This window comes from Anguilla anguilla, chromosome 6 (genome assembly GCF_013347855.1).
Source record: "Anguilla anguilla isolate fAngAng1 chromosome 6, fAngAng1.pri, whole genome shotgun sequence".
NCBI classification, from domain to species: domain Eukaryota; kingdom Metazoa; phylum Chordata; class Actinopteri; order Anguilliformes; family Anguillidae; genus Anguilla; species Anguilla anguilla.
In genome coordinates this window covers 46,514,074-46,528,913 of record NC_049206.1, presented here as the reverse complement: position 1 = coordinate 46,528,913, position 14,840 = coordinate 46,514,074, and the positions used below count along the sequence as shown (strand labels likewise).

Sequence of the window (14,840 nt, the reverse complement as noted above, 5' to 3'; positions counted from 1 at the left end):
TGTGTATATACAGTACAGGATGTTTTATGGATGTTTGCTGAAGCCATTCAGGTTAAGCACCTTGCGCAAGGGTGTAATTCTAGTGCCATACTTGGGAAACGAACCTACACCCCTGGAGTCGCAAGCGCAGTTCCATAACCGTCATGCTACGTGGCTGTCTGACATGCACGCTCAGGCAGTAGCGTGGAGTAACGGTCAGGTGTCTGAGGCTGTAACCGGGAAGCTGCAGCTCCTAGACAATTACAAGACTCATTAGCAAAACCTGCTAATGTCCAAGTTGCTCTGGATAAGGCAGTCATAGAAATGAATGAAGTTATGTAAGGGGGAGCAAAAGAGTACCTAAGTGGCTCACAGATTCACTGCGGTGCAAGGCAATGCAGGCTACAGAGTGTCTGGGAGACAATAATTGCATCTGAGACGTCTTAGTGTTGTGCTTAAGAATTAATGACATACGAATGAAGAAATCTCACAAGTGCAATTTTTATAATCATAGGCTGGGTCCCAATCTTATCATTACTCCACCCTCACAAACTTCACTTGTAGAACTTCACTCAGAGGAATCCCCTTTGAGATCCAAAAGCACCGTTTGCCGCCAATTTTGGAGGCAGTCCAATCAAAATGAAGTGTGTTACGCCGCCTTTCCAGCTTCAGATTTTCTTGAGGGAGCAATGTCACGCAACTGCAGACTAAATGAGCAAAATATTCCCCATAACTCATTGCAAACTTTCAGCACGGTCTGCTGAATATATTCTTGAACTAGTCTGGCATGAAATGGAAAAGTCCTAAATGGAAGCAATGAAGCTATGGTTCTTTTTTCTTTTTTTTTTTGCAAATACTCTTTACATTAATATTATTTACAAAAAATAGAGGTAGCAGTGGATTTACGTTTTCCAAGTTCCAGTCGGGTCAGGGAACTTGATTTATTTGGGGTCACAGGAGGACTGTTGTTCTTGTTAATTTGGACAAAGCAATTTCTCTCACCTGCTGCTGTAGAACCCCTGGCCATAAAAAGAGATGGGTCTTGCAAGACTGTCGAGCAGTCAGGCTAAGGAAGCCAGAAAAGTGAATAAACAAAGCAATTTGTTTCATTGACTAATGTCGCAATGAGATATTCTAACGATGTATTGCAATATTAGTATTCAGTCCCATTCAATAGATGGCAGGCTTGTGGGGATACAATGGGGAACAAAGCAATTTCATTAATGCAACCCTCCCAATGCCGTATGAACTAACCTCGGCATCACTTTGTTTCATCAAAGGCTAAACCCTGAATCAATGCTGAACCCCTACCCTTACACCCTAACATAGGGATCTCTCACAGGGGTGTACAAGGCATACTTGCAGCAATGAGCCAGGGGGTTATTTTTGGAGTGGGAGGCGAGGAGTCATAAATGCACAGTATGCTTCTACTAGCATGGTACTCTACAGCTGCTCCAACATCTAATGGGTCAGGGATAGGTCAGATGGAGATTAAGTGCCTGTTTCGGCAATGTGAAATCATGTTGTGTTTTTTTCGTGGGTAAGGGATTGGGTGTCTGTTATACAAGCGACACATGTTTCTAAAACTATATCACCTTGAACAGTCTCCTATTGTTAAGCTACTGTAACAGGGTACACCAGCAGAAGCATTGAGGGAGGGGCTAAAAGCTTTGTTAAAAGTCAGGTGAATCCTGGATGGCACGTCCTTCTGTGTCATCTCTGTCTCAACTGTGCACCTGAACACTAACTGGTAATTCTACACCAGATTCTGCTAAAAATCAAGGAAAGAGTTAAAAAGGTCAGTGATAAATATCAAGCGACATCAAAATGTATAGGTTAGATGTTCTTCTTTGTCATTCTTCTTATTTAATTCAAGATATCTGCATTTGGTGCATTCTGAGGTCTGGATATGTGCTGCTACTGTGCAGTTTGAGGTTGAGCAGGACTGGTTTTCAACATCAATATTTTCAGACTGGTTCTACTCAAGATTACATGGACTGTGCTGCTCTGTTAAAAACATAACCTCAGGAGTCCAGCCAACTGATTTGCACATTGCAATGTTTATCTAATGTAAACACATGAGCGGTTTCCTTTCAGCGTGCTAGAACAAACAGGTGATTAATCTACAGACACGTGGATCACGCAGGCTAAGATGCAACCGCCACAGTCATGGTGAAGACATGCTGGCAGAAATGCAAAAAAAAAAAAAAAAAACCCTGATAACAACCAAAATCCCAACCCAGGGAGCTGTGATATCTAGTGCCGGAAAGAGTATTAGACTCCCACCTGGCAACCAATGGCAAGCAACTGTACCTTGATTTCTGCAGTAAGCATCCAGGTGCAATGGGCTACATATGCAAATGCACACACTTAAATTAATTGATAAGACAATCACTGAAATAACCATAAAAGCCTGCCAAAACTAAAGCTTACCTAAACTGAAGCTGAAAGAGGATTTTTTTATGGTTAATTTTGAGAGTGGTTAACTCTTGAGCGCTCTGCTGAAAAAAGTCCTTTCATAATGACATTCTGAAGGTCGAAGTTCATGTTGTGACTACAAAGGAATCATTTCAAGTGAAAGAACAGTTTCCTCGCGACTCGCTTCTGTTTCATACATTTTTTCCCCCCAATGATCTGAGAACCATGAAAACACAGCAGGGAAGCAGTGATGATTTCATCCAGTCTTCCTGTAAAAAGAACATACTACCCAGTTTCCCCACAAACCAGACATAAACAGTTGAATCATAAATCCCATACATTCATACAGCTAGCTGAAACTTACGTCATTAATAGAGATGATGATGATGAGAGCCCAACGCCCTCTACCTTTAAGGAGACCATGTTCTTCAAAGACAACAATTACGGGGTGAACTGCCAGCTTTGTTCGCTTATTTCTTTCATGACCGACAGGCTCTCTACATTTATACTGAGCAAGCTTTCTGTAACTGTCGGGGACGTGTTGGTGTCCTGTTTGTATGCAGCTGATAGACATTGGATAGCCTATGTCGCACATCTCTAAATTGGTGCCCTTTCTCCAAATGGATACGTTCTTAAGATACCGGTAAAATGGCTTGTGCCAGCACTGCTCCTTGCTCTGGTACTAGTCATGGTACAGGGAGTTTTCCAGCTGCAGTATGCGGAGCTAATGTTCACCAAGAACACAATTTACTTAGCCTTTACATGTTTGCATACCCATGAACTAGACGAAGACATAAATGAGGAAAAACATAACAACCACGATGGATTTTACGAGTCCCGGCGGAAATGTGAAACATCAACAGCTTTTCTCAAACAAAATTGGAATAACACAGCAGGTTAACAACATGGTGTAATGCAGCGAGTACATACAATGTAAACATAAACAATGTTCACACGCACAATGCCCGGGTTGACGCTCGTCAAAGCGCAAGAGAGCCGCAAGAGTGGTGATCATGGATCTGGAGAGTTTTCCAGGATTTTATTCTGAATCAGACTTAAACCAGTATTATGTTTTTAACTACCAGGCATACGTGTAACTACTAATAAAAACAGGAAGAATACTTAAATACACTACATATGACGTTGGAAGGACCAAGTATCGCACTGCATCGTACCTGAAATCCATAATAATTCTATCAATGGCACGTCCCACGGCGTTAGGCTTAGAATTACTTGATATCATGGGGACCGTTTGTGGGGACTACTCTATATAGACCGTGGAACACAAGCATCAAACAAAGCTACATTAATCCGAAAACTATTAGTGAAATAGCAAGTAGCATCATACATTTCAACCTTACCTTTGTATATAATTAACCACTCTGCTGAAAGAATCACATGAGCCACCGGTTCCTCTCCACGACTAGGTGACGTCTTATTTCACAGCCCTGCAACAATTGCACACTTACATACATACATTTCCGTCACGAGGTGATGGTCCTTCAAGAAATATTCAAGAATCCCTTACAATATAAGAAACGCATCAGGGAAAATCAGCTGTTTCCAAAGACTTGCTGGACTGACGCCATTTGTCCGTGTTTAGAGGAGTTGAAGCGAATCTCAGCGACCGAACGCCGGTTTGCTGTTCTGAAGACAAAAAATCACTGGGAGCGCCCCTTGTCGGCCAAGAGGCGTCATTCTTTATTAGTTATGCCTTGCGTCTCATAGCACTGACAACATGTGGGACAAAGCATTGCTTTATCTTAGAGGCTACAAACTCACACTGGAAACATACTTACATTCGTCACGTCAAAAATAAATGTATCGTCTAGTGACTTTCCTTTCTTTTGTGCTAACTGCTACTTGTTGCAGATACCACTCCCTGCCCCCCGAGATTTATAATAAATAATTACATTGTAACCAATAGTATACAAAACCAATGATTGTATTGGCCATACATGCATTTATGTATTCGTGATGTGTGAGTGACAGCCCACACTGAGTTAATCAGGTTTGCTGCTGATGTGGATTTTGCCGAAAACACAAGTTTCAGATTTTGAGTTTGAATCTTGGATAGCGTACCTAGTACCAATTTTTCTCTTTGAACACATGGGCATGTTGATTCTCACCGATTGCTTTGCTTCCTCTGGTGACGAATGTAAGAAGGGGAGACTTGTATATTACTCCAGTGCTAGCAAGGCTCACAAATGGACACACAGAAAGTCTAATGCAATTACCTTTTCGTGTTCAGATAGCCAATAATATGTATACATTTGCTGCTTGTTTGTATGATATACAAGGCAGGCTGTTGAATTTTTACGTGGAACAAACAGCCATGTGAAGTATTTTCAAGCTTATCCAGCCGTGACTGAAAGGACGGGACTTGGCATTGATTCAAAGTTGTTTATATTTCACAGTGTTAACAACCTCAACAGTTGACCGCATTCTGTCACTGGTATGGAGAATGATTGCTCTACTTGAATTGTTTGGGAGTCTTGGACGAAGCTACACAAGGTAATAATACAAATGAAATTTGAACAGTTGTACTTGCAAGCTATTCAAGAGCTACAGTCAAATTTATGCAATAATTGAAAAACCATATTGGCAAGAATCTTATCAGAATAACATGTTTAATTCAAATTCAAATTCAAATTCAAACTGAGCTCTATCTACCATATACATTGCGGAAATTTCAACATGATAAGCATGATGATAGCCTTGGTAATATCTATACTGGAGACATTATCAGATTGAATAAATGTGTGTAGATGATTAAAATTAGCATACATTTTAAAAAACCAATTCTATTTTCTGTATGAAATACCAGTGTTTTTAAAATGATGAATATTTCTTCTTATTCTTTTCTTTAAAACTATAGTAAATTTTCAATCACGAGACTATATAAAGCTACAAAAATATACCATCTATATTTTATAGATTAATATATCAGAACATATTATTGTAAAATGGACACTAAGATTAATTTGGAGAGAATACACTGGGCAAACGCATTGTCAAGTGAAAACATGCAAACAGGCTGCACTACTGCACTACTACTAAATTTCAAACTTTAATTGCAAGGAGTTGGCTCCATGAATTACATTTTTATTTTAAAGTACAGCGGACAGCCCACCCTCCCTTCATAAAGTATGTTTTTGCTTTATTCGGACAAGTAAAAAGCAGAGAGGGTACATATAGAGAAAGGATCGGACCTCAGTAGGCTCTGATCCAACCTCTGCTCTTGAGGGGCAGTCGCATAATGGCCCAACGGTCCGCCACCCCTTCATAAAGGGTAACGCGTGACTGGCGATTGCATCGTCCAGCGTATTGGAGGTTTCAGTTAGACGGGGATTCACATTCATCGCTATTTAGCGACCCACCGCTGGTCAATTGGGCGCCCGTGGGCTGCATGCTACAAGAACTACATTCTCCCGAAATGGTAGCGGGGTTCATGCATGTACCCGGCTGCGGTTGCAGATGATTGGTCATTCCAAATTGGCGTAGGAATTGGATGCGCTCAGCCTCACGTTGGATGCCAAATTTATATACAAAATAAGTGTCAGTTTCCCTATGGCTACACCTACATTCATTCATTCATTCATTCATTCAATAACAAAGATATTGTAGATACACGTGACTTAAAACAAATTTGTCACAAGTGACATTTAACTAAAAAGAGAAATATCTGTTGATTACTGCACTTTGTTACAATAGACCTGTTCTTTATTTTTGAAATACAATCAAACACAGGTCCAAGATAATGATCAGTGGGCTCTGTCCCACTGGTAAGAATAGAAGTAAGTAGCATTACTGCCTTTCACATGGGGAGACAGTCGATTTAGCTGGTGAGAAATAAATTGACAGACACCAATTGCTATATCAAAACGATTCAATAAATATTAGCTAAAAATGAGTCATCACGCTTGCAAGTGCTCATTTGAGACATTCTTAGGGCTTTATTAGGGGAATAAATTGCTAGTTTGAGAACAAATCACGTCTGGCTCTTTTTTTGTTGTTGCCTGAAGTGGATTGCATATGTGCCACACACTGCGCATTGAACGGAGAGACAGATTTAGCCTCTTACTGCAGTGCTAAAACAGCATGAGAACATATTGTTTCCTGTTTGCAGGCACAAGGGAGTCAATAAGGGTGAGTAAGCTGCACGTCTGCTGATGTCAAAATGAGAAGATATTTACCAATAGTTTTTTTTTTGCCATTTTTTAAAATCTTGGAAGGATTAAACACAAGCATGCGTGTATGCGTATGTACAATATGTATGTGCATGCATGTGTTTGTGTGTAAACTCATGGAGGTATGAACTATACTGTATGGATCCATGCTAATGCAGACATGTTATGTGTGTTTGTGGGGTGTGTGTGTCCTTTATATATATATATATATATATATATATATATTCTGTGTGGGTGCAAGTGTGCATACTTGTGTAAATATGTTCTGTATGTCAGAATGTGGTTGTGCTGCTCTGGACTGTACATGTATGTGTGAGTTTGCTTGCTCGTGTAGTTGTGTTTTTTTTATCATACAGAACATATCTACAGGTGTATACACACACATACAGTACATACCAGCATACCCACATTCACACACACAGTGTGTGTGTGTGTGCATGTTTGTGTGTGTGTGTGTGTGTGTGTGTGTGTGTCTTTAAATACTGCCGGAATAGTTTTGGTGTAGAGCCCCCACCCCACCCGTCTAATTACTGTGAATGCTTGCATGTCTCTCAGCCTCTCTGCAGCAGTAATGGCCATAATATTTTTATGCCGCTCTCCAGTACACTGCACATCAGCTGTGTCAAATCAGACAGGGTTCATAATGCAAAGAAAAACATACTAATGAACCTTCATCATTTACCAATACATGCATGTATGTATGCATGCATGTGTGCATGTACAGTATGTACGTATGTATGTATGTACGTATATACAAAAATGACAATGCGAAGGCACAGCTGGCATGTCCTGATCGCTGAATTAAGAAACCACCACTCATCCCACAGCCTGAAACCCAGCCAAAACACTGTCCTTTTGTCTGTTACCTGGGAGCGTCCCATGTGTATGGAACACCCACAGCTTTCCCCATTGCTTAGGACAGGAAGCAGCTTTGGCCAGACATGCCTTCTAATTCTGCTCAGTGGAGGCATTCTTATAGAATGAATGGAAATAGACTCATACTAAAGCCACGTAAAGTCATTGTCTTCCAGTGTGTTGCATAGGGCAGATGGGAATTTCACTTGCTTTGCAAATCAATATATTAAGGACCGAATCATATTATTTACATAACAGATAAAAATATAACGAGACAATGGATTGGAGAGCAAGCTGCTTATATAAGGTATTAAAGGATAAAAAGATAAGCATTTTTCCCGAGAGCATGAATTCAATACAAATGAAAATACAAAGATTGAAACAAAAACATGACGACACAACAAAATTCTATACAACCCGAGGAGGCTTACAAGACAACCTACTGATACAATAGATAAATGTGCAACAGCTTATAGTTGGCTTAAAATAATTTATATAAGATTTAAGTTACCCAGTATAGCTCAATTGATATATTTTAGAAATACTGTTGTTTCATTCAACAAACAATCCAATAGTATATCTGATTTGTAATCAGTGGATATTGCCTGTGGTAGCTTATTTGTGTTTTGCTGGTGGTTCACACTATTATATGTTGCATGGCTTGAATTGAGATACCCCACAACATTTATACTAATTTCATACTTGACAATACTGCCACCTGCAGTCCAAATGAGTTGTAGACGTGTAACCAGGTTGTTAATACTGCATACTGTCAACTCATTTTATTTCTTTATCATTTTAATATTCATTTTAAATCCCTTGCCATACTGTACTGTATCAGCTGTTCCTATTTGGCAGTAAAAACAAATTTGAGCTACATATACCATATTATACAATTTGTACTATTACCCATTATTTAGCCTCCATAGCCTGCCCATAGAGTACATTCTGTTATAAAAAATAAAGTGTGAAACCGCAATGCATATTTCCCAAACAAATTTGTCGTTATTTTGATCACGTCATGTGGCCACATGTGTTTTTAAAGTCAGGTAAATTGGTTTCCCTGGCTACTGTGGCTGATTTTACCTGATTGTGTTTTGCTTTTATGACCTCTTTTTCTTTCATTTTTTCGGAGCAGTAAAAACAAAAATGCTTTTGTGTCATAGTCTCAAAGACAGAAATGGAACTAGTTAGTGTATAAACAGAGAGCTTTATCAAATCCCACTCTAGAAGTGTGCTGAGAAACTCCCTGACTGCATTGTAGCTTTTTAGAGTCAAAAGCTATTAGTAATGATCAATTAAGTTGAGTTTTACTCACGTCAGCAGTTCCCATTTAGTTTCTTGTGCATTATAATATTAAATGCATTATTATGTTTTTTTTTAAATGATAGAAAATAACATTGTAAAGAGGGAATATTTGACACGCTCTCAAAAATGGCCAGGTCAGTCCTTTAAGTGCAGGGCTGTCGACCTGGCCAGAGTCCTTTGAACCCTGTGATGGATTGGCCCCGCGCTCTTCCTGTCTCTCTAAAGAGCGTGTCACCATTGATTCTGCTCCCTCACCGGGGGCAAGCCATTTTAAGGCCTGTCAGGAGTGGCGAATGAATTGGACAGAACAAAGAGCGCCATTGAGCTTGTCCGGCTGCTCCGAGCTGGTCGGGGGTGATTAGCGGTGGTCTCGGCCGCCCCTTGATTTACTCTCTCGCCCCCGAACGCTATGGACTTCCGATATGGACGCGGCGGACGTAAATCCGGCCGAGGACCTCCCCGGGAGAGAACCTTATTGGATGTCGATGTTCGGGGACCGTCGGAAACCGAACGCTGATCGACCGCGTCTCTCGGCTCCCTGACCGCCTCCCTTTGAAACCGATATTTTTTAGCGGGAGCACCGTGCACCGGGACTTAGGCTGCATGGGAAACATTACATCTGCCCGAGATTAATCACCGCGAGAGGAAGTGATCTGGCAGACAGCAAGCTGACTGAAAGATGAAAGGGTACTAAAAAATAATTGAGAGACCCATCTGCGAGAGCACTGAATCAGTGCTCCTTTTAAACAGAAGGAGCCATATTGCTAGCTGCGCTGTGATAGGAAGTGTGAGTGTGAGGCTGTTGTGATGGCTGCTGTAACTTGTTGCCTGCGAGCAGTTTGTTTCAGGCCTGTGTAGATTTGAAGAAATATACTATGGGACTATACATTCTGCCAGCCTTGTGGTGGCTGTACCCCCTCAGAGAGAGAGGACGTGGCACAGAAAGTGTGGCTGTCAGTCAAGACTAATGGCTCTTTCAGACAGAGAGCACGTGCATGCAAAATGCAATTCAACTTTCTGCAAGAAAAAGCTCAGAGAATGCTGTCACTCATGAAAAGTAGTGGTCTTCAGATAAAGTAGTGGTCTACTGATAACTTTCACTGATAACATTCTAGTGAACCATTGTTTTATAGTTCTAACAAGCTGAAGCCGAAAACCGATATTATACTTTTTAATAAACCTAAAAGTACATATTATTATTATTATTATTATATACATTACTGGCATACTGTCAGCTATCTCATTAAGATGTTTCATGTTTCACAGTTTAGCAATTACTGATTGGCTGCATCCATTGCAACAGTCACAACAATGTGGCAAGCTGCATGTCTATTTCTACAAATTGTGCTGTCCTTTCCATTGTAAACAATGAAGGGCAAGTCAAAATTGCATGATTACTCTTTCTGGGTAAAAGACCTAGAAAGTGACCCCTCCTGTCTTCACCAGCTCAGACCACAGCCTTTCCGCTCCACTAGATGGCAGTGCAGTGTAAAATGTAAGTCTGCTCCCATGCAAGCAAACAGGCCTGCTACAGTCACTATTCATAGAACAGGCACAGAGCCAACAGCCAGCACAAGAGTAGACACATCAGTATACATGTCTGGACATGCTACAACATGTTCCATAACCCTGAATAACATCCCAAATACAGAACGAATGACTGGATGACTTCAAGAGCTTTTTCCACATTCTGTGTCCTGCCATGGACAGCATGTTCTCCTTTCATATTGTGTAGACATTTCTCTCTTAATATTATTATTTTTTTATATCAAGCAATACAACAACAATATAAAACGGGCTCTCAGGTCTCCAATATGGAATGTGGCTGTTGAATGAGTCAATGAATGAACAATATGAATTTCCACAAAAGTATAATATTGTCTTATACACAACTTCTCAGTCATTTAAGTGTTGAGAGAGAGAGCCTGTACCTTTGGATTTTAGCAGAAGACTTGTAATTCTGCTTAATGCAAGCTGTTGACAGGTGCTTCTTGCAGATGAGCTGTTCTCAATATAGTTCATTATAAAAAGGTGTGTAAACACAAATGGTGTGTAAAGCATTTTTTTCCCTGTAAGATTTGTTACAACCTAAATTAATGTGATACTTACACATCATAAACACTTATATCTATTGCTTGGTCATGCAAAAGCTTATAATATGATGTGTAGGTGGATGATTGGATTCTAAGGCCCCAGATAATCATAAATGACACTGGCAGCTATTCAATTTTTATGTTTAATTTTGTATGTATGCAGTACGACTCAATAAATGTTCACTTTACTGTATGTTAGCATCATATTTGCATAACATTATCATGGACAGCTGACATTTCGTATACTTTACGGGAGCAATATTTCCCGCCTGGAAATCTTGCACCCACTTCAAACCCACGGCCCTCTGCTCAAGGGTCATAAACACTGCTTCACACCTCCTCACCTTGAAGTAAAGTCATGCTCTTTGTGACTAACAAGTGAGTCAATGCTGTTCATGTCTGCCATTCCTGTATAATTGTGGGTGAACTCACTACAAATCTCCATACTTTCTGTTCCACACACACACACACAAACACACACACACACACAAATGCACAAGCACACACATGTACGCACAATGCACACACTCACGGACACACACATACATAGACACACATGCACACAAACAAACATTGTGATCATTTGAGTTGTGTTTTTGTTGCATGTGGTCTTTTGTGCATAATCTGTAACAGTCTGTAGATTAAAAAAAGGAAATGTAGACACCCCATTGCCAGGGGTGAGAAATGAACGGAGGCCCTGAGGTCTGCCAGTAGCCCTAGGCGTGTTTATGCAACAGCAGCTTCAATATTTCATTTGTGAAATAAGGACGAACCCTGTTCTTATTTGAAATAAGTAGGCTGTGCGAACAGACTTGTATAACAAGCAAAGTCTCTTCTGTGAGTCAGTGATCCACTGAAGTTAAACCCTGCAAACACAGAGCTCTCATGCTGTTTTGAAAACACAAGGAAAATATGTGAAATAAAATATTTGACAAAACAGTTCCCTATTCACACAAATATTCCACTTCATACTGTAAAATATTAATATAGTTATACACCATAATATGTAGTTTGTATATACAGTATGTAAAACTATTTTCTAAGTTGAAATATAATGGTATGTCTGTATTTTATGCTTTAGCATATATCAGCTTTTCATTAGGAAGGGTGAGCACATTGCTGCAATGTACACTGCAACTTCATGAGAGTGATGTGTGTTAGCTCAGCTGGGGTGCTGCCTCTCTGAATATAAAGTGGATGTGGCCGATGAGTGTGGAACAGGGTAATGTGTTGCTGGGTGGGAGACGGCTCCATTGGCACGGGTCCCAGACTGCGGATAGTGGGAAGAGTGGGAAGAGTGGGCGGGACTGAAGCAGCGGGAGGGAGGGGACGATGTTGGGGATGGGGGAAGGGGGAAGGGGGGCGGGGTCACCGGCACTTGAGGGGGAGGCTCTCCGCGGCTCTGCCCTCCTTCTGTCTCCCGAGTCGCCCACGTGGTGCTCCAGCTGGTGGCCACGCCCATCCCCCTCCCCTCCCCTCCCCTCCCCCTCCCCCTCCCCCCGCCCCCTCCCGTCTCAGCGTGGGAGGACGGCTGGCTGCCAGCGGGGGCTTTGATCCCGCGTCGTCACATGGGAATCAAAATCTGTTCCACTCCGACGCCGGGGCTGTAAAAGGCTGACGCCGTCGCTGAACGCCGATCGCGCGTCCCCGCCGCGCCGCCGAGCTCCCTGTCGGCGGCCATTTGTAAAAGACCTCGGTAACCTTTGTTTCCCCCGGCAGCTTTAGCGCTCCTATCTGCAGGCGCGATCACCCACAATGCAACCGGGCGAATCAATTCCTGCTGCGACTCATCGGTTGTTGTGAGCATAATGCCTGTCACATATCACCCCAAATGATGGGGAATACAAGAATTACTGTGCACTATGCGCTCCTAAAGGACCTGAGATAAGTGCTGTACGGATGCAATATGCAATTATTGCCCTTTTCTCTGACAAACTATTGTCAGAAGGCGGACGATCGATGGTGATGTTTTAATTTTGTTTTTTTTATTCTTCGGTTATCATCACCCCATCAGTGGTCTTGCTACACTTATTTTAGGTAATAAAACTAATTACATTCAATGCTAATTCAGACCAGCGCAATCCCTTTTATTCTGTAAAAACACACACTCTAAAGTACGGGCATTACATTTTACACGCCGCTTTTTCACTTTTGCATCAAATGCTTTTTTTGTCATTGACCCCAGACGAAGGTCAGACACTTCCTGCTTTCAGCAGATTTCTCTTCATATTTTAGCGGGAGAGAAGATCTCGCCCGCCAAAAACCGACAGCGGACAGAAACGGCACACATCGATCTGCTAAATGCATAAACATGCGGCGAAATCTCATTATCAAAGCTGGGCCAGATTGGCTCTCCTCTGGACCTGGTCCACACCATCAGGCTCTGTCATAACTCAATGGGGCTCAAGTGACACACTGCTTATTGCCTATTTCCTCTCACGGCAGATGCAAACGACATGATAAATCATGATTTTTCTGTCAGAAACAGGGAGGTCTCCGCATATCAGGAGCTGATTGGGACCGAGCTCAGATCTAACTGCCCTAACTGAAAATACAGTTCCGACAAGCAGCGCGTTTATTGAATTTTCCTTTTCCCTTTCACAGTTACACAATAAAGCCTGCAGAGAAAAACATTGGCTCGGTATTGTCTTTTGTCAAATTCTGGCCAGTTAATTGAATTTAGAATAAGATTATGAATCTTTGCTGCAGCACTCCTGTGCTTTCAAATGCGTGTGATTGCCCAATGGTGAGTTCTTGTAGTCCTGTTAGGTTTTACCAAAGGCGGTTTCATAGTTTTACTATCTGTAACCCATAAGCAAAACATCCTAAATTTCCCCCAAAAGGAAATCGGTCTGAAGTGAAGGTCAGGTTAGCTGAGCCATTACATTACATTTTGGCATTCAGCAGCTATTATCCAGAGTGACTAACACAGATTACTTTAACGACTTATACAGATTACATTTCACATGATGCTCAACACATACTTAGCCTGTGTATTTTTCTTCATTTTGGTACAACATCCAATTAAATACAGGAAAATATCTTCACTGTTTTCAAAAGTCAATTTTCACACTCTTTTGAATCTATTTTCAGTACATTTAACAATAGTGCTCTCTTTTTGTCATAATCAGACAACAGAGACCCCTGACATTGAGGAAACATCAGTGATCACTAATTAAAATCAAATCAGCTAATAACATAACAATGCGAATACTACTGCTATTACTACTACTGCAGCTGCTGCTACTACTACTACTACTACTACTAATAATAATTTATTCATAGTGTTATGCATAACATAGCAGAAAATGGTAAGAGAGTTTTGGATAAGTGCTGCAATTGCTGTGTAAACTCTGATGCAGAAATTGTTCCGGAGTACAGTCTACGCTGTAGAGAGATGTTTCTCTCCTGCTGGGCTTTTTATAATGTATTATCATGAATTACCTGCCATACCCTGAGCACGTGCGTCTAATCTCCTAAATATTAAAAGCTTCCTCTGAAGTTTAGTGCGTAACAAATGGTGCTTCGTTACCGACCTTCCTGGTATAAAGCCAGTTCATTTTTTGAACTGCAAAATAAAACCGCCTCGTTCACGATTTCCCTCTCGCCGCCCGTTAGTCGAAAACTGCACGAAAGTGAGTTCCTTATCCAGAGAAAGTGCGTGTTTTCATTCAACTTCCTCCGTCTGTGCCTCTGAGAAAAAAGACGATCTCCTGCCTGCTTTGTAATCGTCCCACGGCTCCAGTGAAAAATCCTCCTAATGATCAGCCATGTGGCCGGCTGACCACCCCAGCGGAAAGCAACATGCGAGAGCGGGTCTGTTCTCCCGGCTCTCTGCGGCAGTCAAGCCGGCTCAGGCGGTAACGGTCTAATGACAAGTTGGCTGCCGGCGACGGCGCGGAAATCCACGCGTTAGCCTTTAGCAAGTACCGACTCCGTGTAGGCTAATAAGTAAAAAAAAAAAAAAATAATAATAATAATTAAAAAGATCAATTTC

The 14,840-nt window shown here is 41.4% G+C and overlaps 1 protein-coding gene across 5 annotated transcripts in view; it reads right to left on the bottom strand.

Annotated features, from left to right (window-relative positions):
* The window catches only part of rnf144ab (ring finger protein 144ab), a 154,859-nt gene that overhangs the window by 24,228 nt on the left and 115,791 nt on the right, over positions 1–14,840 (bottom strand). The window contains exons 1-2 of one of the 5 annotated variants that reach the window (XM_035423081.1): positions 3,926–4,051; positions 3,759–3,845 (exon numbers count right to left, since the gene is read on the bottom strand). The exons of 2 other annotated variants lie outside the window; for them this stretch is intronic. The gene's annotated coding sequence lies outside the window, so the exon portion shown is untranslated. Of the gene's footprint in view, positions 1–3,758; positions 3,871–3,925; positions 4,052–14,840 lie in introns of those variants that run through there. 2 more of the 5 variants (XM_035423082.1, XM_035423080.1) reach the window with 2 other exon arrangements.